The sequence below is a fragment of the Lagenorhynchus albirostris genome, chromosome 17 (assembly GCF_949774975.1).
Source record: "Lagenorhynchus albirostris chromosome 17, mLagAlb1.1, whole genome shotgun sequence".
Lineage (NCBI taxonomy): Eukaryota > Metazoa > Chordata > Mammalia > Artiodactyla > Delphinidae > Lagenorhynchus > Lagenorhynchus albirostris.
In genome coordinates this window covers 3,718,929-3,743,484 of record NC_083111.1, presented here as the reverse complement: position 1 = coordinate 3,743,484, position 24,556 = coordinate 3,718,929, and the positions used below count along the sequence as shown (strand labels likewise).

Here is a 24,556-nt window from a genome sequence, read left to right as displayed (position 1 = left end):
GGGCAATCCCAAGCCATCGACATTAAATTCGGGATGCAGGAGGATTTCATAGGATAGTTTATGTTCTTAATTATGTTTAGCTGAGGCTAATAATTAAATTTCAGTTCCTTCCCCAGAGCAGATGCCATGTGGGTTGTGAGGCCAGTGAGCATATATGGAAAATAGAATCACGAAGACAGGAAATATTTTAATCTATTTACCACAGATAATCCACCAAGTCGCTAATAATCAGGCTACAAAGAGCTGGCATTGCCTGTAAACAAATGAGCAAGTGCTCCAAGAATGTTACAGTCCCTCCAGTCAGAAACCCTCGAGGGCGTGTAGGAAGCAGAGCCATTCGGAGTGCAGCAGTTTTGTGTAACGGTGAAGCACTGAGTTCTTTCTTTCACTAACTGCTTGACTTAAGACCAGTTTCTGATACTTCTGAGCCAGTTTCCTGGGATGAGATTTTTACCACCACCACCATCCCCTCACCCCCACCCCCCGCCCTGCACTATAACACCATTAGATTCCAAATAAATGGCAAAAACAAACACACAAAAAAACTCAAAACCCCAAACTTTTTAGTTCATTATTTCATTCCCAAGGAAGTTAAGAAAAAATCCCCAGTGCCAAATAACAATAGCGATAAAAGGGGCCATCAGCAGAAACCGAGGGGTGAGCACAGTTGAAATCGAGACGGCTAGGGACTTCCCTGGTGGCGCAGTGGGTAAGACTCCACGCTCCCAGTGCAGGGGGCCCGGGTTCAATCCCTGGTCAGGGAACTAGATCCCACAGGCATGCCGCGACTAAGAGTTCGCATGCCACTGCTAAGGAGGCTGCCGGCCGCAACTAAGGAGCCCACATGCCGCAACTAAGGAGCCGGCGCAACCAAATAAATAATAAAATAAATAAAATTTAAAAAAAGAAAGCCCGGCTGACCTGTTGTGGAGGTGCTGAGGCCCCGGGCTGGGCTCCCAAGCGGGTGGGAGCAGGCCGGCCTGGCAACTTTGGAAGTGAGCCCAAAGGGGCTGCAGCCTTGGTGAGAGGTGGGCCAGCAAATAACTGTCAGCAAAGGGGGTTTAGCAGAAACACAATTTGTCTCCACAAAGGTTCTAGGTGGAAAAGAGATTAATAAGGATAATAACAATAATAATCTCCCCTGACAGTTAAAAACATACTTTCACTTGGGCCCGGAATGAGGCTGAAAGCTAAAAATCCAAAAATATGGCCTAATAAGTTAGAAAAATAACACAACAAAGTAAACCCAAAGATATAGATGATATATACACACACATAAACACACGCATTCTTAATGTCCGTGGGAAGTTAGAAGGCGCTCCTTTAAAGCAAGAACAGTACAGGCTATGGAGTCAAAACCATCTGGATTCAGATTCTAAATCTGCTATTTGCCACCTGTGTGACTTCAGGCAAGCTAAAAAAAATCAAACAAACAAAAAGCTTCTCTGTCCTTTAGTTTCATCACCTGTAAAATGGAGCAGTGATACTATCTACCTCATGGGTTATTTTGAGGATAACATAAATGAGTATATCTAAAACGCTCAGCACCGACATAGCAAATCCTATATGTGTTCACTACTAATGCTCCCATTACTGCTTCTCCACATTGCACCAGGGACCTAGACAGCATCTTAGGACAAGAAAAGGGGCATGATGATCATTCACATGTGATACGGCTGTTTTTCCGGATCATGCAAAAGTATCTTGTGAAAATGTATTAGAATCAGATTTAATTTAATCACATTTAATTTAAATGTACTTATTATTATAGGATTAATATAAACGTATTGGCATTAATAAGAGGGTTTAGCATAGTGGCTAGCTATAAGAGCGTTACACAGAAGGCACTGACAAGTTAGAAAATTCAATCCAGCAATGTACATTACAACTATTATCTCATGACCAAGTCCAGTCTAACTCAGAAATGCAGTTTTACTAGGGTAATGATTTTTACCTATAGAATTATACTTATGTTTATAAGGTGTCAAGCTTTGGAAAATATGTCTTAGATAATTATGGGAGTTCATTAAACATGGCACAGAGTTAGTGATGGTACCTAATTGTACTTATTATTAATCACCCCAAAATGAAATTAGCTCAGCTGATTCCTTCCTTTTCCTTTCCTTCTACCATTACACTGAAATGGCATATTTTATGCAGCAACATAAAAAGGGATGAATTATGTACATGTGCTTCATACACTTTCAAAATCTAAGACTCATGGTTGCTCCTCAGGACTGAACCACAAGGGAACCCCGCCTCATCAGCTTAGGCTTCCTAACTTCTCAAGGTTCTTGCCACACCATAAATTAGCTTATTCACCTAACTATAAGACTATCAATGTATTTCTAGAATCATATTGAAACGGAGCAGGGACCCCACTTTCGGTAACAATATCCCAAGACATATTAAAGATCATATTCTTCAGAATTTAAAAATGAAATAAAATAAAAGAGGATCATTCACAGACCAATGATAGTGTCTCACGAACTAAGGTCTGCGATTAATCCACGTTAGTACTGTAAAAACAAAGACAGACCTAGAGTCTGTCATACAGAGTGAAGTAAGTCAGAAAGAGAAAAACAAATACCGTATGCTAACACATATATACGGAATCTAAAAAAAAAAAAAAAAGGTTCTGAAGAACCTAGGGGCAGGAGAGGAATAAAGACGTAGATAGAGAGTGGACTTGGGGACACGGGGAGGGGGAAGGGTAAGCCAGGACGAGGTGAGAGAGAGGCATGGACATATATACACTACCAAACGTAAAATAGATAGCTAGTGGGAAGCAGCCGCATAGCACAGGGAGATCAGCTTGGTGCTTTGTGACCACCTAGAGGGGTGGGATAGGGAGGGTGGGAGGGAGACGCAAGAGGGAGGAGATATGGGGATATATGTATACGTATAGCTGATTCACTTTGTTATAAAGCAGAAACTAACACACCATTGTAAAGCAATTATACTCCTATAAAAATGTTAAAAAAAAGAAGACATTTTAGTGAGGCCATAAGAAAAAACTAAAACCACAGAAATAATAACCAGAAAAACCACCTTATAATAGTTTATTTTAACCAAAATTACACTGATAAACTATATCTACCAAACTCCTAGGTAAACACCTCTGCTGTATAACGTAACTTCACTATGTTCAGTAACACTTATATTGATTACATGGCTAATATTATTAACAAAGGAATTTCAACACTTCCATCCTTAATTAGAATCTTCAGTTTAAAACTATTAGCCTCTATTATTCATATATGCCCTGCCGAGTTCTGGAATTAATGGATAATTTTCCACTTAGAATGTCATTTCAAGCTCTATTACTTAAGGGCTTATTGTAAGACACAGACCTTTTGAGACCCCTTAAAGTTACTTACTAAGTGATTCCAGAACATTAATAAAATCCTGTCCATATTAACACATGCACAGCCTTTTCTCTATAAATAACTAAAAAACATAAAGTAAAATCTAAGCCGAAATGCAATTTCTAACATCAATAAATGCAAATGCTAATCATCAGCCTGGACAGGATGCTTGCATCTCAGCAACCATCCTCGTCGGTACGGGACTTTATGAATATAATAATGCTAGCATTAAACCTAGCCTGGTTTCAAATTCCCACACACAGTACAAACATTGTTGAAAACATAGACGTTTGTTGACTTGACATGCATATTAGGAATCCGTATTTACCTCACTCAGATCAGCTTTAAAGTGTAAACATATTAATAACACAGTTGCAAGTTGATTTTAAGAGGATCTAATAGCAAAAGCTAATCTCAAAGGACTTAAAAATAAAACTGAGAAACCAATATGCAAAGTTAGTGGCTAACAAAAAGTATATTAATAGAAATTAATCCTTTGAAAAACAATTATTTCCCCCATACATTTAAGTTATTGAAGGGAAAAAGCTTTTGTGGCTAAAGTTACTTATGCTCATTTCTTTATAAATCAAGCTATAATTTAATACCTGTTTCTAGATTCATTTTAAGTATTTTTAATCAATAGTTTAAACTCAATACGAATATATTAAAAATTGTACAAGGCAGGTAATCTTAAAACAGAAATAAATTATTTCAGATAATTAAAAAGACAAAGGGTAGCAATACCACTTACCATTTGCTTCCTCTTGTATTTTAGCTTGATGATTTATTTGCATTTCTGAAAAAATAAAAGCAAAGTGCAGTTAATGATAGATCTGTCTGATGACATTATAAGTGGGAGAAAAAAAAAGTGTGACTTTAACTCTTAAATGGGAGCAAATCCTTGGGTTGGTTTTTAACTTACAGGAGGGCATTTGCATTGCCAAGACACACTTTACACATGCTTCTATTTTCACCATGAGGAATAGCTGGAAATCTGATGTGAAGGGTAAGCTACCTAAAGGGACATCCTGGGGGCACCTGGGGATGTCCCAGCTGTCAGTTGTACCAAAATCATGTTGTACTTTCTTCTATTGAAGCTGTCATTAATCCTCACCTTGTAGATAAAGTTCGATTTCTGAATGAATTATGCCCTGAGACATAAAGGGAAGCCGTCTGAGGAAAAGGAAAAAAGAGAGAGAGAGAGAAGAAAACAGGAGAGAAAATCAATTTTTGTTTTTCTCTATTTTTACAATAAGTTTGATTCTGCATTAATTTTGAAAGTTAAAAGGTAATTATAAGAGTATCTTTTTAGAAAGTCAAACACAATCCAATCTACTGTGTACTCATCAGTGTGGGAAAATGATGCCGTAACTGTGGCTTGAAGAATGAAACGTCTGAACTGCTAGACCTGCGGACCGACCATCTGCCTCTCAGTCCTCACGCACTAACACTGATAAATGCAGCCGGGCCCCCAGCGGGTCGCTGTTCATGACGGGGCTGTGACGAGGCCAAGGGCGGGCCTGAGACTCTGAGCCTGACCCCGGGCTCGGGCGGAGAGTGGCCACCCCTTGGTCTCAAGGAATCCGGCACAGAAAGGTAGGTGACACCATTTTAGCACATCCTGAGCGGCGACTCTATCTTGCTCTCACATAGCTTCCTTTAGTAGCTTTTCCTTGGCATCTCCAAAAAGAATCACATTACCTAAAATTCAGGGCAAATATTCCCACTTTGGGAAATGTGCTTTCGGGGAGTAACAGCACATCCTGGCAGCTTCCCTCTAAACAAACCCACTTCCATGTTAGAAGCAACTTGTGCAGAAGAAGGCTGAGCTCAGAAAACACAGCTTCAGTACTTCCTGGCCTTGTAATGTTACCCTCTGGAAGCTCAGTCTCCTTGACTAGATTACCTGCCTCAGAGCTGTGATGAAGCTGAAAGGCACAGCCTTGTGGAAACACTGCCTGTCCTACTAAGTGGTACCTGAATGTTACCATTATCCCACGGTAACCACAGTTACGGTTATCCCACATGCCTTCCATCCATCCACCCAGGCAACAGACGTTCAGGAAGAGCCTTGTGTGTGCCAGGCCCTCTGCTAAGTGCTGAAGATGCAAGAACAAGAGACAAGCTCAGTATAAGAGGAGAGATGAACGTGCAAACGTGTGGCTGTGCAGAGCGTCGTACGTGATGTAAGAAATGCTTCCAGGTGTTATAGGAGCAGGAAAGGGGACTGGCCACCTCCGAATGCCCAGAGTGGGGAAGAACAGGCACATTTCAACGAAGAGGTGCCGATGCAGCTGGAATCTGGACGGTGAACAGGTGCTTGACAGGAAGCCAGAGGTCAGGAGGGCGCAGCAGGGAGGGGGAGCACAGGTGAAGGCACGGAGAGCAGATGCTGCAGGGCCGAGGTACAGGAGGCTGCTGGCAAGACAAGGTGGGGGTGCAATGGGGCAGTCGGGGGGCCACGGGGGTCACTGGAGGGGGACGAGAACGCCAAGGAGTTCAGAGGCCGAGCTGTGGCACTAATTCCACCACACTGGCCTGGAAATCACTGGAGGATGCTAACAGGTGGGGTTGACAGGAGACCTGTGAGCTCACACATTCCACTAAGCTGTCAGGACCGCTCTTCCCTGCACCCTTCAAAGGCAAAGAGAGACCTCATTTCCTCTGACCACTCAGCTCACAGTGTCCTTTCTCTCCCCCCTCTAGAATCTAATAACATAGCATTATTTTATGCATTGACTTAGCCCCTAATTATGCCATCTTGCTTTGTTTGGGTTTATGCACCCATCTTTGCAGCTAGACGACTGGCTGCATAGCTTCCTTCACAGGCCAGGACAAAGGAGGTCACCTTTTTGTGTGTAAGAACATAGGCTCAGGAATGGTGTGGAGTCAGACTGCCCGGCCCATGTTCTTAACCTCTCTAAGCCTCTAGTTTCCTCATTTGTAAAGTATAGGTAATAATCATACCTACAGCATAAGGATGCAGGATTAAACATACATATTTAAATTTCTCATCTGACACCTGCTATCTGACATGTGATAAATGGTCAAGAAGTATCATTACTAGTATATTCTCTCATTGCCAAACACAGTACCTTGTACATAGTTGGTGTCACAGCAAATGTAACTCAGGCGACGGTCATCCCCCATCCCCCATCCCCTTTTTAGATGTTCCAGAAAGAAGTAAGCCTTGGAGAGCAAGGTTTGTACCAGAGAACCTGCCTTCCATCCTAGCCGACTGGAGATTAGTTAATCAGATGTTCTCTCTTAATATTTTGACCTAAAAGATACAGCAACTATGATCCGAGAATGGTGCCCAAGGAGGCTTCATGGTACTGGTACTGGTAAGGCCAGCTGGTACTCTGGAACCCGAGCCTGCTGCAAGCCAAAGAGATGGGTGAGAAGAACCTTCCAGAAGAATCTGATCTCCAGAGAGAAGAATGGAGATTTTCAACGAAGAGACACTTTGAAAATTCAGAGAGTGACGGGCTGACTGGCGACTTTCTAGTTTACAAAGTTGAGCTTTATTTCTTTTAATTTAGTTATTTTTTGCTATGTTGGGTCTTCGTTGCTGTGCATGGGGTTTCTCTAGTTGAGGCGAGCAGGGGCTACTCTTCATTGAGGTGCACGGGCTTCTCATTGCAGTGGCTTCTCTTGTTGCAGAGCACAGGCTCTAGAGCGCAGGCTCAGTAGTTGTGGTGCGCGGGCTTAGCTGCTCCACAGCATATGGGATCTTCCTGGGCGAGGGATTCAACCTGTGTCCCCTGCATTGGCAGGCAGGTTCTTAACCACTGTGCCACCAGGGAAACCCTGAGCTTTATTTCTTAAAGCTGGATTCCATGACAGTCACGTTCAAAATTGCCATTTCTAAAATTAGCTTTCATGAATTTCTCATCCTTGCAACCAAACCAGGGTTTATTGACTGACCAATTAACATTTAAAAAATCATACTCTAGTCTTGTCTTTTGTTCAGTCTACCTATGGAATGTCTCTTCTCTGATTTCTCTTCTTTCAGAAACTACTGGACTAAAGCAATGCCCTGGCCCTGAAAGCCACAGAGACCTCTGAGCACTAGATATGTACTAAAAATAACTCCCTCTAGATGGCTCCAGGATTAGATTCTTATACACTTGAAATCATCAAAACTGTTAACTCTTAATTCCCTTCAGTGGCCATCATTTCTATGGGATTTTTAAAAAAAATCAGTTTTACATTGCCATCAGATGTTTCCTCATGGACCATTTCTAATAGAACAGGATAGATTTTAGCTACTTTCGATGAGAGTCATTTGTAGGGCACGCGTAGTTTCTTCTGCATGTGCCTCTATCTACCTGCCTATGCACGTGTCTACGCCCATCCTTCAATTTCTACTCCATCATGTGCTGCAAAAGAAGCTGAGTGACCTAGCCAAGGCCAGTGGTCGAGGGCTGTGAACCACATTTTACATCAGGATGTGAACATCCCCCCAAAGCCAGTGAACAGGTGGGAGTATGAGAGCAGTGAGCCTGGAGGGAGGCGTGGTGATATTAAAGGAATGGAATCAAAACGCCAACAGCAGGAGCTCGCGTGCCCGAGAACGCCGTACACATTATGCAGCCACAGCAAAAGCTCACCTCAATACCCCCAGGTCACCAGGGAGTTCCCTTTCACTGGGACAGCTGGGAAACACAGATACAGAAACAAACAAAATTTCTCTAGTCTTTCATGATTAAAGTAGACAGCCATGGAATGTGTTTGTGTGATGTGGCCCTAAGACACGTGGGTTGTTTCCGGTGGAGAGGGGGTATAAGAAGGTGGTAGGGATTAGATTTTGTCTGAGATACGTTTCAGATATGGCAACCACTCACTCACCCTGCAAACAGCAGGAGAAACCTAAATGCTTGTAAGAAGGCTCTGTGTCTCCACCCCCATCCCCAAAATGAGCAAGACGCAGCCCTGCACCTCATTCTGTCAGCTTCCACCACCACCACTTGTCACTTTTGTACCAAGGAATGGCTCAAACTGACAAAGAAGAGCACAGAAGCCTGCAGCAGCACAAATAACATGCCCAGAATAGCAAGAAATGATTAAAGTGGCCTCTGTCAGGAGAAAAAATCAGTGAAGTTACATGACTGCTCGCTGTCTCATGATAATTTTTATTATTCTCTCTTCCCTATAAACATAGTGTTTTATATTTCTGTACTTTATCAAAATTTCAACATCCTTTCTTATCTATGTAATTTATCATTTCCCCCCCTTTCCCAGAAAGGGAAAATTTGTACATGGGCTGAAGTATTTTGAAAGTAAACAAATATATAAACTTCAGTTTTTCCAGACTGAGATATCTTGAAGTAGCTCTAACAAAGTGTGTTTTGCCTAAATATCTATACCAGTGGCACAGCAGACTTCTTAACTCCTGTGCTAATTCCAAGAGTCACTCTTCGGTACTGTATTAATACTTACAAATGAATATTCAGTGCTAACTTTGTCTACACCTCTTAGTGAGATTAAGACGTATTTAAACTAAATTTTAGATTCCATGTTCTAATTTCCAATCCCTTCTTTCATGTGATTTCCCTTAGGGTTTAAGGTGTCTTCAAGAACACACGCCCTTCGGTTCCGTTGAACATGCAATTTTAACCTGTTCTATTCCAGGGAACGTGGTGGGGCTGTAAGTAAAAACGGGGAGCAACGGACCTGACCTTGAGGAAAGTCTTCCGCGAGTTGGAAGAGGCAGGCTAGACAGAAACACAGAAATAGGAATAGGAAGCACCGGGTTAGGGTTATGTGCTTTGGGAAAAGCTTACCGGGAAGCGGCACTTGGCCCAACCCGAGGCTGCAGGGAAGGCTCCAGGCAGAAGGGACATACCTTTTGGTAATTCACAGTAAATTCACCTTGAGGGCGCGCTAGGCTCCGGGCACCGGGGCCGAGCAGCAGCGGGGCGAGCGCAGGTTGGGAGAAGGGCACTGGGACCGCCCGGGAGCACAGAGGAACCGAGTCTGCGGCCTCTTGGCCTGGCAGCGACCCCAGGGTGTGGCCGAGGCCGCCTCCAGGACAGAGAGGGATCCCGAGGGGGCCGGGGGGAGGCCGTCCTACCCGCCTCTGCTCGAACGCTTGCCTCGCCGGCCTGCGGGCAGGTGAGTCCTCTTAATGGCTAATGGCGCAACAGACCCTCTTTCCAACATTAGTAAGAAGGCACTGAGGGGGCGTGGCCTGGAGCGGGCGGGGCGGGGGGTGGTGGTGGTGGCATTCACCTTCGGAAAGCATCCAGGACTTGCTGGTGGTCTATGCCGTCCATAGAGGACACCTTCTTAAGTCTTCTTTCCTTCCATTTTTACACAAAGGAAATGATCTCAACCTTCCTCAACAACAACAACAAAAAGCCTCCTGACTAGCAGTGAGGCTAGAACACTTTCCAAGTGTCGGCTGCAACCTCAGCCCTGGGGACAACTGTGCAGCTGCCCGGCCTCCCTCCTTAGGGCAAAACGCCTTGGGGTCACCCCACGTATCTGACCATGAATCTGACCATGATTTGGTTTTGTGAAGACAAAGCTGGTCGTTCTGCTGTGCCCTGACAAGTCCAGCCAGGCAGCTGTTTTAGGTATCATTTACCTGTATTTAACTTTTCAGTTCCTTTATCCATAAGTCTCCTCCCATTTAGAGCTGCCCACAGTAGGCCCTTATTTCAGATAACCTGCTCGCACCCACTCACGTCAATGCCGCTTCCCAGACCAGTCGGGAGGAATGGAAGGCGACGCTGGGAAGCTGCCTCGTCCTGAAGCTGAAGAACTTTGCTACTAACTGTGTGCGAATCTAGACTCTTCTAGGTCAAGTGGGTTAATGAATATATTCATAAATGAGACTGTTGCTATTTAAAGGTAGATACTAACTTCTTTTAAATGATTTCATTAAAGGTCTACACACACACACACACACACACACACATACACAGGCACGAGTACACAATAGCACAAGTTTGATGACAAACAGAAAAGTCTAGAGATACCTAATTCAATGCTAATGAACTTGCAGTGGGTAATACACTGGGGGGTCCACTCAAACAGTGCACTGGGTTAAACAGTGCCCCCCAGATTCACGTGCGCTCAGAATCTCAGAACGCGGCCACATGTGGAAACGGCTCTTTGTAGATGTAACTGATTCAGATGAGATCAGACTGGAGCAGGGTCAGCCCTCAGCTCTGGGTCCTCCTCAGAATAGGAGGAGAGGCTGTGGCGACAGAGGTAGAGGCTGGAGCGAGGCAGCCGCAAGCCCAGGAGCACCAAGGACTGCGGGCCGCACCCAACCAGCAGCGGCGCTAGAAGGGAGCACCCCAGAGACTTCAGGGCCCGGCCTACCTGGATTTCAGCCTCCTGGCCTCCAGAACTGTCAGAGGACACAGTTCTGCTGCTTTAAGCCGCCAAGTGTATAGTGTTTTGTTACCGCATTCATAGCGACTAATACGAAGAGTAAATAAGAATATTTACTTCAGTTCATAGTCAGTTGAATGTCCGCCCCATGCAAACGCAAATTTTGCTTGCTCCAAACCTCAAATAGCTAAATCTTATGTGTAAATGGTAGAAATTCAGTGCCGTATACTCTAGTTTTGCAGAAAAGGCAGAAAAATAAAATCTTCAGGTACAGAAATAAAGCCATAGGACGTGGGTGTTCAATTGAAGAGGAGATGCGAATCCTCTCAGGAGGCGTCTACGGTGCACAAGTGTCCTCGCCCAGTCGCCGGGCCTTGTATTTCAGCCAAGCCTCTTCCCCCCTTAAGTTAGGAAAGGAACGAAACGTTGGTGGGCTTTCTCTCTGCCTCAGTTCAGCTGTGCTGTACATTCTTGTCTGTGCGGAAGCTTCCGGGAGCACGACTGAGATTGCCTTTCCCTTCCCCCGCTGATGTGCGCCTCTGCTGCCAGCGCCCCAGATCTCATTCCCACAACGAGCGCACCCTGCAGCCCAGCTTGGCCCCTCCGCCCCCCGCCGCCCGAGGTGTGACAGGAGGCAGGTGGTCCAGGTCCCGCCCCAGCGCCCGTGTCCTCAGCCGTCGGCGCAGCCTTCTCGGCCGGCACCCGCCTCCGGGGAAGCTGTCCTGGACCTTTCTCGCGCAGAGAGAAGGCTCTGGGGGCACAGAGGCAACCGCGAGCGGGTCCGGGCAGTCCGCTGCTGTTGTAAAAGCGGTCGGCTCAGCCTGAGCGCTATCCCTGGTGCCGCTGCTCTTCTGCTTCTCTAAGCAAGTGGGACCTGCCTTGTCTCCGCGTCTGCAGGTGGGGGGGAAGGGGGGCTGCAGCTCACCCTCTTCATCAGGTGCTGTGTGAGTGGGCACCGGCTGCCGTTTCTCGGGACCTACCGCGACGGGCAGAACATCAGAGCAGCATTTGTTACGCCAGGACAGTGCGTACCTGTCATATGACATTTGGTCGCTTAACGTATTCTATAATTAAAATTGTTTCAGCTACAACCCATTGAAACTAAGCTAAGCTATTACTTCGGCGACTTACTTCTAGTCGAGGCCACGTTGGCACAGTACAGACGTGCGCGGAGGGGATGCAGGAGGGGATGCAGGAGGGGATGCAGGAGGGGATGCAGGAGGGGATGCAGGAGGGGATGCAGGAGGGGATGGGAGCGGGGGGGCTGGCGGTGGCGCAGGCACGGCAGTGTGATGAACGGATCCAAACTATCTTTGGGAGATTTCACGTTGGAAAGAAATCAGCTGTAACGTGGATGGACCTAGGGATTATCACGCGAAGTGCAGTAAACCAGAGAAGGACAAATAGCACATGGTATCGCTCACATGTGGAATCTAAAAAAGTGATACAGATGAACTTACACACAAAAGAGAAACAAGACTCACAGACATAGAAAGCAAACTCATAGTTACCAAAGGGGAGAGGGGGGAGGAGGGATAAATTAGGGGTTTGGAATTAAATTATACACACTGCTATATATAAAATAGATAACCAATAAGGACCTACTGTATAGCACAGGGAACTCTACTCAATAAATTGTAATAATCTATAATGGAAGAGAATGTTAAAAAAGAATATATATATTTATATATATGTATAACTGAATCACTTTCTGTAAGCCTGAAACTAACACAACATTGTAAATCAACTGTATTTCAATAAAAAATAAAAACAAATATAAAACTAAATAAATCAGCTGAGTTAATGTGATAACGTTTGTCAGAACCTAAGAACCTGAAAAGAAAACCCTAGATGAATCACTCCCTAGCTCCTCTGCCGTGGGGAATAAATGCAGCTGCCCCCAGCCCCCAGGAGGCCCGGTGCTGGGGTGGGAGTGGGCGGGGCTGTGATGCTGAAGCCTCTTCCGCGCACTTGCCACTCAGCAGCCGGGGGCGTCTGCGCTGAGCTCTGAGTAAGCACGGGAGGAGAGAGACACTGTTGCTAATCGGGCCAATTCGCTCATGCGAGCGGGCGGACTCTGAGTGGGAACTAAAGGGTGGGCGGGGTCAGGACACTCAGAGCAGAGCAAGGAAGGGCGACCTGGGCGAAGAATAGCGCGCTCCGCGGGACAGAAGCAAAGAGGTGAAGTCAGGTGGTCTGACTTCACTGAGATCCTGCAAGAGGACAATTACAGCAACAGACTGGAGGGGAAAGCAATGGAGTCAGTTGGTATAAAGCCTTGAATGGAAAGATCATGAGGTTTGGTTTTGGTTTTGGTAGGCAATGGGGATTAATACAGATTTTTGAACAGGAGGATGATGTAATTAAAACACTGCTTTAGGAACAGGATCTCCCCCCCACGCTTTTTCTTGTAAAAATTTAGGGCAAAACTATACAATATAATGCTAGAGAATGAAAGTCATAATAGAGCAAAGGAAGAATGAAAGAGGAAAAGACAAGCTTGAGTCCGAATGAAGATCAGCAAGATAAGCACCAGAGTACAGTCGGCGCGGAGGCCATCAGCGGGGTCGAGGGGCGCAGAAAGAGCCGGGACGATCAGAGGACGGCTCAGACCCAGGCTGAGACACAAGGACGCTGATTAGGGTGGAGGAAGTGGCAACGGAGGAAGCGGGATGAATTCAGCGGGAACTCTTGAGAAAGCGACCGAACGCCGGCCAGGCGAGGAACAGGCGGGCGAGCCTGCCCTGGCCTGGTTCCCGCTGCGCCATTCGCTGCTCCATTGACTGCAGCCCCGCCAATCACCTCTGTGTTTGTAGTTTTTGGTGGTATATGGTGAGTATTTTTAGTTGAACTGACTCATTGTTTTTCACCCGCTTTTTGCTTAGTAATTAAAGTCGTAGTGGCTTTGGCATCTCCAAATCTGCCCCCTTGAATTTTCCAGTGCCCCTGTCTGTGCCTCATTTCCTGGTTGATTATCTATTTGGAAAGATAATCTGTCTTTATCTGGAAAGATAAGGCTGTCCCCAACACTGAGGGTCCACAATTTCAGAATAGAGCTCCAGGATTCTCACTCCATGTCCACAGTAGATTGGGTTTTCATGGAGAAACCTGTCCTGTCTTGGGTCTGGGTCCCCTCCTGGCCCCAGCCAGCTGAAGCTGGGTTTTCTTGAGAAAGGAAGGGATCTAGAAAGCAAAGCTTAACCTCAAGGCTGTAGGGTCAGATCAGAAATGGAGGGAGGTGCTTGCGGTCTGTTCCTTATGAGGCCTGCGGGAAAGCCCGAGTTATCTAGGTTTCCATCTTTGTCTTTCTCATGTTCTGAGAGTTCCCTCTAAAAGTCTCCTTGCTTAATTCGATATGAAATTGTTAGAACGTTACCATTTTAGTAACGTAAAGGGACCAATATTTAAACAAATATTCTCACGTTGTAGGCAGTAATTTCCAGTGTGAAACTTTTGTCCTTTTGTGACTTAGAGCGAGTTGAAATAATAAGAAATTACAAGATAAGATTTCCTTACGATGCTTAGCAATAGATTATTTACTGAAACACTCGATGAGTGATGCGTGATGTGGAATACTGAGGAAACGACACAAATCCATGCACCTAAACACACAAACGCACTCACACACACTGCAGTTCCATCTTCTGAGGCGGCACGGGGACAGCACTACGTTTCACAGGAGAAGGTGGACGCGGACGCAGCCCTGGCTCCCTGGCCACCACCAACTTGCAGCACCAGCCCTGAGACTTGTCACTGGCCTCACAGCGCCACAGCGCCTTCTGCAGTTTTCCAGGCGACACTGCTTCCACTTGAAATGCATCCACCCGGTGCCGGAGGCAGAGAAAACCCCAGAGAGATAGCGTGAGTCCAGCACAAGACGAATGGGGGCAATAATAACAGCCCGAGGGGTGCCGAGAGCAGCACAATACTTCGGCAGAGATGCTACTACAGCTAGCATCCAACGGGGTAGTAAGGAAAGAAAAATAAGCCAACTACTTTTTTATCTATTAAAGATGTATTTCTAGCTATGCTTTTTTCTCTCCTGGAGTTTTATTTCCTCCACTGTGGTCGTGTCCAGTGTAACCAAGAAACAAACCCTAACACAAAGGCCTCCAGTTTGGCGCTCTTCTCTTGCTTAGATTCCTGCCCCCGGGACGCAGTTTGCTAGATGATCAGGCTGGCGACCGTGGGGGCCTGACAGCACACTTACTTTCCATGACTGCTGATTCTCCTTGAGGCACGGAGGAACAAATTCCTTTCTCTCCCTCCCTCCCCTCTTTCCTTCCTTTCTTCCTTCTCTCCCTCCTTTCTCTCCCCAATAAACCTTCTCGAACACCTTCTTCTGTAAATAACGTGAAGCACACCGTCGGGTTTGTTGTGAAAGAGCATCTTGGAACCTTCATTTTATCATGGCAAAAACTCACTGAGGTTTCCAGAGACGCAGGACCTAACGTAGGTGCTACGCTGGTTGGAAGAGAAAGAACTCACACGTCACTTCCTCACAGACTCCTGCTGAGAACAGACCACCTGAAGATCATCTGAGGAAAGGGTCCGGAATTTAATTAAGTCTGCGACGTTCCCAGAAGTGACAGTTGAATACTAACTACGGTTTCACTACTTTGCGGTAGAAGTGCAAATCCAGCATCACTTTTCTGTGGCACAGGCTGTCTGAGCAGCTGCCTGCACGGGCACTAGAGTACGTTTCAATTTCATATTTGAAGACACACTACCTGGCATCAGCTGTTGGTTCCGTGCTGTTGATGGAAATCTTCTCCTGTTTAGGCCAAACCCAAACCATCACTAGTCCTGTGATATTTTGGTCACCAAATTGTGACTGTGTGTGTTCCTGGTGTCCCTGCACAGTCCCGCTGTCACTCTCCTGCACCCCCAGTGTGCTTCAAAAGGGACATTTCCTGATACACGTCACCTGTGGTGGTAGATACGACTGGGCCCCAGCCTTGTCCTTGGGGCCATTTGTGGGTCCATAGTGCAGGCGTGCTGACAGCTCTCCATCTCACACCCTACAGCTCACGGCTTCTTCTCCTGAGAGTTTCGCCGGTGGGGCAGTGTTGAGGGGTGTCCACAGGGTTTCTCTGAAATTCTCTAGCAAGGAGTCCCAGTAGCCACAGCTCAGTACTGTCTCTTCTCGGGCTTTTCTCCATTCTCTTCAGGTCACACTGGGATCCCCTCCCAGATCAACTACCCTGGTCTTCACGTTCTGCTTCGAAGCAAATCTGAATGAGGATACCTCAAGGTCAAGAAAGATTGCCTGAACCAGCTCTCCTGTTTCCTCTTTTTTCTTCAAGTATCTTTAGTTTTGAAGACAGAACTAAACTAGGTCTATTATGTGTGTGGCTGCCTGTTGACTACACAGCTGTACACTTTGCAGAGAAAATGACAACAACCAGCCCAAGGCCCTAAGGACATGGACGGAAAGGGCTACGGGGTCACCTCTGAGGGGCAAATAGGGAGGACATGAGCAGAAGAGATAAACCCATGGAGAGACATTAGGACAGTGCTGGCCCTTCGGTTTAGAAAAATGAATAGCCTTTTCCTTATGTGTTCCTGCCTGACGTCACAAATGATCAAAATGGGAAGGATGTGGCTAAGGATGTGAGCTGTGGTTCGTGTGGAATCATCCTGGCAATTAACTACAAGATCGTTGCCACAGTTTCTTGCAGCAGAACTCTTGAAACCATTTGGCATTTCCATTACATTCCATCCATTGAGGAAGATAATAGAGAACTCTAAAATGAACTAGGGAAGAAAAGCAGTTACATCTCTGACTCTAAACTATAGAACATGCCACTAAACCTACACTGTTTACTCTTTTTATACACTGGATTGTTTTCAATCTATAATACACCCTTCCCACTCTCTGGGAGGTGCTGTACACGATGATGAACTGAAGACGATTCACCATGCAGACGTTTCACTTGCAAAACCTTAGTTGGTAATCCCACACCATGCCGCGCGGGCCGAGCCACCAGCAGGCGGCCAGGAGAGACGGCCCCTTCACCAACCACCACCAAGTGGGAGGGTCAAAGCGCCTGGGAATGAAAGCCAGGATAGCTTCACTGATCACTTGGTGTAATATTAATAATAATATCATGGCATCTAAAACTTTGTTTCTGCTCAAAATTAATAATTCACTTGTAACAGCAAAAATGAGGCATAATTTTGTTGTTTTCCCTCACTGTGATGAAAGCTGTGTTACCTGCAGTGACAAATAAAAGCTTTAGGTGAGCTTTAAGAGCTCTGATGTTTCAAAATATTTCATAAACTACAAGTACAAAACAGTCTGAAAAACAGCACTCTCAAACTGGTTCGGGAGTCTTCTTGCTTAAAAATGTACTCATGCTGTAGATAATCCCTATTCTTAATCTCAGACCCCAAATTGTACTTTTTTTTTTCTATACACAACAAAATAACATTAAAAATTAACTGGGTTGATTATATACATCACTGCAACTCCTCAAACATCTACTATATAGAAAGACTCATATGTGTATATAAAGGACAAAAGGGAATATGAAGGGCTTTAAGGTGTGAGAATAATGTATTTGGCTCCGTTCAAGATGTCTTAAAGAAAGGGTGCTGCGTTATTCTGAGAAATATCCTATAATGGCCCTTCTATGACTTGACCTTTTAGAATAAGGCTTTGTACTTCCCAGTCCTGACAGGGTATGTTCACATATATTTTTCCCTGATATAATCTCATTTTTTTCTTTTACTTACACCCTCACTAATTTTTAATGTCTTTTTCTTTGTTCTATTATTCATTGCTAGTATAGTGTGTCCCATTTTTCTTTCAAGAAAAACTTCTAAAACAAAGCACATTAGGAAGTCGGGTCAGGAAAACTTGTGCTAAAGATGTTCTAAAACGAAAACTTGAAGGGTGTCAAGCCCTTGTCAACTTTCAATCACGTATGGCCACCTTTGGAGAGATTGCTAAGAACATGGGAAGGTTATCTGTGCAGACACACCTGTCCTCTTTGAAGTTTCACTGGCATGCTGGATTTGTACAGCAGTCATAGACCAGAGTCTTACCTCTGAGACACAGTGTCCCACAGAGACACAGGGATACTTCGGCCTCCGTTTCTGCTTCCTTCAGTTGCCCAGTTACGGATGTCAGCAAGGTATCTCACTACTGACAAAGCAAAGGGGAGAGAAACAAGGAAATTAATCACCTGGGAGTTCATACAGACGGAACCCAGATCCATGGGCCACGCTACAATAAAAATCATTGTATGAGAATGCCTCTAATCTGGACTTGCTGTATCTATGGAGAGATTTTTGATCTTTCAATCATTCATTTTAATTATAAATGGGCATTTTTACACTATGAGCAAATGCTCCAAAAAAGCAAATAGCTTTTTCAAAAAGACAAATGAAAGCTTTAAAAACAACAACAAAAAAAGCTGTTCTTTTATGTATGACATAGGAGGATATTTCATGATCAGTATTTTATTGGCAAGGGTGATGTTATTACTGTAGGTGATGCTTTAAGTTTAAAATGATGTAAAGGCCTCCTCCCTGGCCCAGGCTCACATCTTCATTTCCTGCCTGTGAGGACTCAGACTAAATGCAGTTACTAACCAACAACAATTACCACCACCTATATTTCTATTCTACTTTGTTTTATGAAACACTCTTCACGTGTATTATTTAATCCTAAATTCAATCTTATATTTTCTTGGAAGAGAAACGATATATAGTCAAAGTCAACAAACACATTCTTGAGGCTAGTTGTCTGCTGGACACTGGATATAAAATACAGAATGTATTAGGATGAGAAAAGCTGAGGAAAATACTTTGAGGAATCCTAGTCTGAAATGTCACACACCTTTGTTGTAAATATAAAACAAAAAAATACTTCTACTTCTATTATGTATTCAATTTGTCCGATGATGCTTAAAAAACATGAATAATAAAGGCAACTAGTCACCAACACATTTGTTGGGCACTTAAAGTGCTTATGCTGTTCTACAAGATCTGGTAATAGGGAAGGAGGTGCAAGTACTAATGCCAGTGTTGGTGCTTTCTTTCTGGAGTTGGAAAAATGAAAAGAGAGCAAGGCTTAAACCTGTTCTCAGAGAACACTCCAAGCATTGTTGCAAATCTGATACGAAGTGAAAGCCTGCTTCTAAGTCTCCTTATTTCTGGTCTGTTCCTCATGATAATACTCTATTTGTTACAAGGACTATACAAAGAGGATCAAGCATGGTAACTGCAACTGACTGAGGAGCTATTAAATGCATGAATTTATCTTTGGTTCAAATGAACTGGTACAACTTTTAGAACGTTTCTATGAACTTCTGGAGTCTTTCGAGATTAAACACTTGACTGGAGATGTTGTGAGAAGAGGAAGCTGGTGCTGCCTGCTATTCACTGAACCAGAAAATCCTCAGAAACAAATCTTTTTCTTACTGCATTTCAGAATTTGCTCTTTCTCTTTTGTGGTTCTTTCTAGAATCCTGAAGTGAAGAAGTAACTGAAAATGAAAAGGACCTGGAAATATTTACAAGATGCCTTAAAACTTCAAAAAATAAAGAAAGAAAGCAATCTCTTACCTAGTTTAGCTAATCTCAAGGCTGCCTAGAGCTCACATCAAGTAGTACTAATTTTAAAATAATAACAAATACACGAAAACCTACATCTCATTTCAATTCAAAGGCTCAGAAGAATCAAGAAGTTTCCAGAGAGTTCCTATTCCAAGTGAGCCAATTTATCCAGGTCACATGTAGCACACGCTACAGAGACAGCCCAGACACTTGGAGAGAGTACCGGGCCAAGGGTCAGGAGGAGGGGCTCTGGCCTCGAAAGCTACTAACTTTGCATGACTCAGCCAAGCCTCCAAAGCTCTCCAGGCTTTGTCTCTTTCTCAGATTTCTTGCTTCATACGATTGTGGTTGGAAAAAAATGCTTGATATGATTTCATTCTTAAATTTATTGAGACTTGTTTTGTGGACTAACGTGTGATCTACCCTAGAGAATGTCCCATGTGCACTTGAGAGGAATGTGTATGCTGCTGATTTGGGGTAGAATGTTCTGTACACATTTATAAAGTCTATCTGAACTAATGTGTCACTTAAGGCCGACTTTTCCTTCTTGATTTTCTGCCTGGATGATTTACCCATTGATGTACATGGAGTGTTAAAGTCCCCTACTATTACTGCACTGCTGTCAGTTTCTCCCTTCAGGTCTTAATATTTGCTTTATATATTTTGGTGCTCCTATTTTGGGTAGACATATATTTACAAGCATTATATCTTCTCGGTGAATTGAACACTTTATTATTATATAATGCACTTCCTTGTCTTTTCTTACAATCTTCGTTTTAAAGTCTGTTTTGTCTGTTATGAATACAGGTACCTCAGCTTTCTTTTCATTTCTTTTGCGTGGACTATCTTTTTCCATCCCTTCACTTTCAGTCTGTGTGTGTCCTAATATCTGAAATGAATCTCTTGTATGCAGCATATAAATGAGTCTTGGTTTTTTACCTTTTCAGCCACTCTATGTCTTCTGTTAGAGAATTTAGTCCATTTACATTTAAAGTAATTATTGATAGGTATGTACTTATTGCCATTTTGTTAATTTTTTTCTGGCTATTTTTGTAGTTCCTCTTTGTTCCTTTCTTCTCTTTTTTGTCTTTCCTTATGGTTGGATGACTTTCTTTAGTATTATATTTAGATTCCTTTCTCATTTTCTTTTGTGTTTCTCCTATAGGTTTTTGCTTTGTGGTTACTGTGATGTTCACATATAACATCCTATGTATATAAGAGTCTATTTTAAGCTAGTTCGCAACTGAAATTTGAACTCACTTCAAAACTCTGCATTTTTACTCCCCCACTCGACATTTTATGTGACATTTTAATGTCACATTTTAATTTTATATACCCCTTAATTCTTGTAGTTTTCGTTAATTTTACAACTTATGTCTTTCAACATTCATACTAGCTTTATCGGTGATTAACCCACTGTCTTTATTATATATTTACCTTTACCAGTGAGATTTTACTTTCATATGTTTTCTTGTTATTAACTAGTGTCATTTGTTTTCAGCTTAAAGATATCCCTTTAACATTTCTTATAAAGCCAGTTTAGTGGTGATGAACTCCTTTAGTTTTTGTGTCTGGAAAACTCTATCTCTCTTTCTATTCTGAATAACTTTGCCAGATAGAGTATTCTTGGTTGGAAGTTTTTTTTCCTTTCAGCACTTTGAATATATCATGTCACTCCCTTCTGGCCCAAAAAATTTCTGCTGAAATATCTGCTGATAGCCTTATGGGATTTCCCTTGTGCATAACAAGTTGTTTTTCTCTCATTGCTTTTAAGATTTTCTCTATCTTTAACTTTTGACATTTTAATTATAGTGTATCTTGGTGTGGATCTCTTTGGGTTCATCTTATTTGGAACTCTCAGTCTTCCCGGACCTGAATGTCTGTTTCCTTCCCCAGGTTAGAGTAGTTTTCAACCACTATTTCTTCAAATAAGTATTCTGTCCCTTTTTCCCTCTTCTTCTGGGACCCCTATAATGTTAATGCTATCCTGCTTGATGTTGTCCCATACATCCAGCTATCTTCACTTCTTAAAATTCTTTTTTCTTTTTGCCTCTCTGTTTGAGTGAGTTTCATTGCTTTGTCTGCCAACTCACTGATTCATTTTTTTACCTCATCCAACCTGCTGTTGAACCCCTTTAATGCATTTTTTTAGTTCAATTATTGTATCCTTAAGCGCTGTGACTTCTGTTCAATGCTTTATGTTTTCTGTTTCTTTATTGAAGTTCTCACCATGTTCATCAATTCTTTTTCCAAGGTCAGTGAGCATGTTTTTGACAATTACTTTGAATTTTTTATTAGGTAGGTTACTGATCTCCATTTCATTAAGGTCTTCTTCTGAGTTTTTATCTTGTTCTTTCATTTAGAACATATTCGTTTCCTCATTTTGCCTGATTCTCTGTGTTTTTGTCTATGTATTAGGTGAAAGAGCCACCTTTCCAGTCTTGAAGGAGTGGCCTTGTGTAGGTGATGGACCTTATTGTTCGAGCTTGCACTAGCTCTTGGTTGTCTCTCAAACCTGTGTGATTGTCTAAGTAGCCTGGTTTATTCATGGTCCCTGTTGTTGAGGGTATGCCAAGACGTGTCAGTGTTCCAGGTGGAGTGATCTCATTTAGCACCTAGTTTTAGGTGATTGGAAGCCAAACCCTGAGGCAGCAGCTTTTAAAGTATGCAAATATATTTAGTCCTATTGGGTCACAATCATAACTCCTGCTGGCCTCCAGACCAGGAGAGCATGAAGTATCCCGTGGCTGAGTGTACAAGCTCCTTTCTGGGAGGTTTTGTCACAGTGTAGTGAGGCCTAAGGACTTAGCAAGGATGGTGTCTCCCTGCTGATGCTCCCTGAGAGCACGTCTGCAGCCTCTGGATGTGCACAGACCTGAAGCCTGTCCCTCAGGCTGAAGCTCCTGAACCAGTAAACAGGCCTCTTTCACAGGAAGAGTTGGGGAGCTGTTTCAGTCTGCTGTCTGGGCAGTGCCCTGGGAGTGGAGCCTCCCAAGAACCATCTTTCCAGTTGTTACAATCCTGTGGAGTGCAGGAATGCAACACCCTTGGCCGCCAGGGCCAGGTAATCAAGGGCTGTCCTCCATGTGGAATGCATGTACCTGCCAGCCCCAGCAAGGCAGCTGGAGAGCACGGGGGGAGGGATACACTCCCGGCTTCAGCAAGGCAGCAGGAAAATACCTAGTCTGTGGGTGCCCATCCACTTTAGCAAAGAATCAGGAGGATGCTGTGATGTGTGTGTGTGTGTGTGTGTGTGTGTGTTCACCAGCCCCAACCGCGAGTGGTAAGAGTGTCTGCCTGCTTCTTCGTGGCAGCAGGACAGTGCCATGGCCACTTGCCCCTGCAGGCCTCAGCAGGGCTCAGGAAGGTGCCATGTCTGCACTCTCCCACCTATGCCAGCAGGGTAGAGGGAGAGTTCAAAAACCGTGTCCATCAGCACCATTGTCCCTGGAGAGTCCCAGTCGTCCCCTGCCCCTCCAGTAGATGCTTTAAGATTAGCAAATGAATCCCCCTCACATATAGCCTAGGTGCTTTTCAAACTGCTGCTTTTGTGCTGGGTCCTGGGCAAAAGAGATCACATGTAAGCCCTTTGAAAGGAGAACCAGCCCCGTTTGTTTCCTAAGCCAGATGTCTTGGGGGCTCATCTCTCCCGTGCAGGTCTAGGAGAAGGTCCTCTGGGAGAAGCTCCGGACTTGTGAGTCCATCCCTATCGAGGGATGCCACGCTGGGCGTAGGGTTGTTGGCTACCTGCATCTCTGCCTCTCCTATCCGGCCTGATGTGCCCTTTTATCCTTTGTTGTGGAGGAGCAGTTCAGCTAGTTTTCAGGGTTTTTTCAGAGGGGATTGTTCCTCTGAAATGCAGCTGGAGATGTGGTGTGTCTGTGAGAGGAGATGAGTTTAGGATCTTCCTGTGCCACCATCTTGGACTGCCCCTCTCCTTTGTTCAATATTCAAAGTTAATTACTATATGACAGTGTCCAGTTAGAGCCATTTTATTTGGGCTCCAAGCTATCGGTTACCTGGAATCAATTCAGTGACTTGGATTAATAATTTATATCAGTATTTTGGAAGCTAGCTAGCACAACTGTATTAATGTGTTATTACTGTGACTGAAATAGCAAGTCAGACCTCCAAAGAGGTACCTAAATTATGATCAAGGAAAACTCTCAAACTCTGAATGACATAAAAATCTACCACTAGACCCCACACTGCCAGAGAGTCACGAAATGGGGCAGGTATTCCCTCCTGAAAATCTAAATGCTAAGCAAAAGAGCATGTTTTCACCCATTTCAACTTGGGATACTAGGAATAATTCCAACAAACACGTGTCAGAAGCACTGGTTCCCCCAAACAGTAATGTCCGGTAAGTGTTCTCGTTGCTCATCACAAGAAACTGTTGGCTGTAAACAGTTCATCGTTATCAATGGGGGAAAAACCCTCACAGCACATATCCTAATAATGGCAGACTTTATAGATTTTCTGAGTCCACAAAAGGTAGCCTTTGATCTATATAGAACCCACCGTTCTGTTTTTGGAAACAGTATTTCCTTTTGGCTCTCAGACCACAGCATCCTCAGTATACTCTACTGAAAAAACCAGAAGCCCTGACTGTTGCTTTAGCTCTGAGACAAAGTTGCCAGATGTGAGCATTACAAAAAGTAAGTATGGCTGAGAAAAAAAATACAGAGATATTAAGGTTCAAAGCCATCTTCTGTTGGGATGGGTGTGAGGAATAAAAGGGTGAGTTTCCAAAAGTATTTTTTCATGGAAACATACATTCATTTCCCCTTTAAGACAAACAACTAAATAAAATGCTTAAGGAAGAGCAGTGTCTTTATAATATTAAGTCTTCAGCATTTGTTTTAATTTTCTGAATGAATAGAAAGAATTTTAGGAATGGCTTCAGTAGAAACTAAAGTTCATCTGCTGAGCTCCCCCTGCTGATTTACAGCAGCAAAAATTAGTCGTTTTACAAGAAAATATTACCATAAAAACTCACTCCTGCTTTCTCAGAAACCTAAAATTCCTGGATTACTTTAAGAAATTTCAACCGAGTACATACATGTCCCAAAAATAGCTCACTGGAACAGCCACAAAGTACTACTTACAAGGCCTGAATTAACACATCAGAATTCAACACTGAGGTTATAACACCTCAGTCAGGTTACCCACCATTTCTGCTCAGAACTTGAGAGAATGGCAGAAATCAATTAGCTCCTTCAATAAATCTTCTGGAAGAAAGATGTAGTGAGATAGGCATTGCCTTGGATATATGAC

The 24,556-nt window shown here is 43.9% G+C and overlaps 1 pseudogene; it reads right to left on the bottom strand.

The window, feature by feature from the left end:
• LOC132508413 (lipoxygenase homology domain-containing protein 1-like) overlaps window positions 1–22,721 on the bottom strand; it is a 92,063-nt pseudogene extending 69,342 nt beyond the window's left edge.
• Window positions 22,722–24,556: the final 1,835 nt, after the last annotated feature.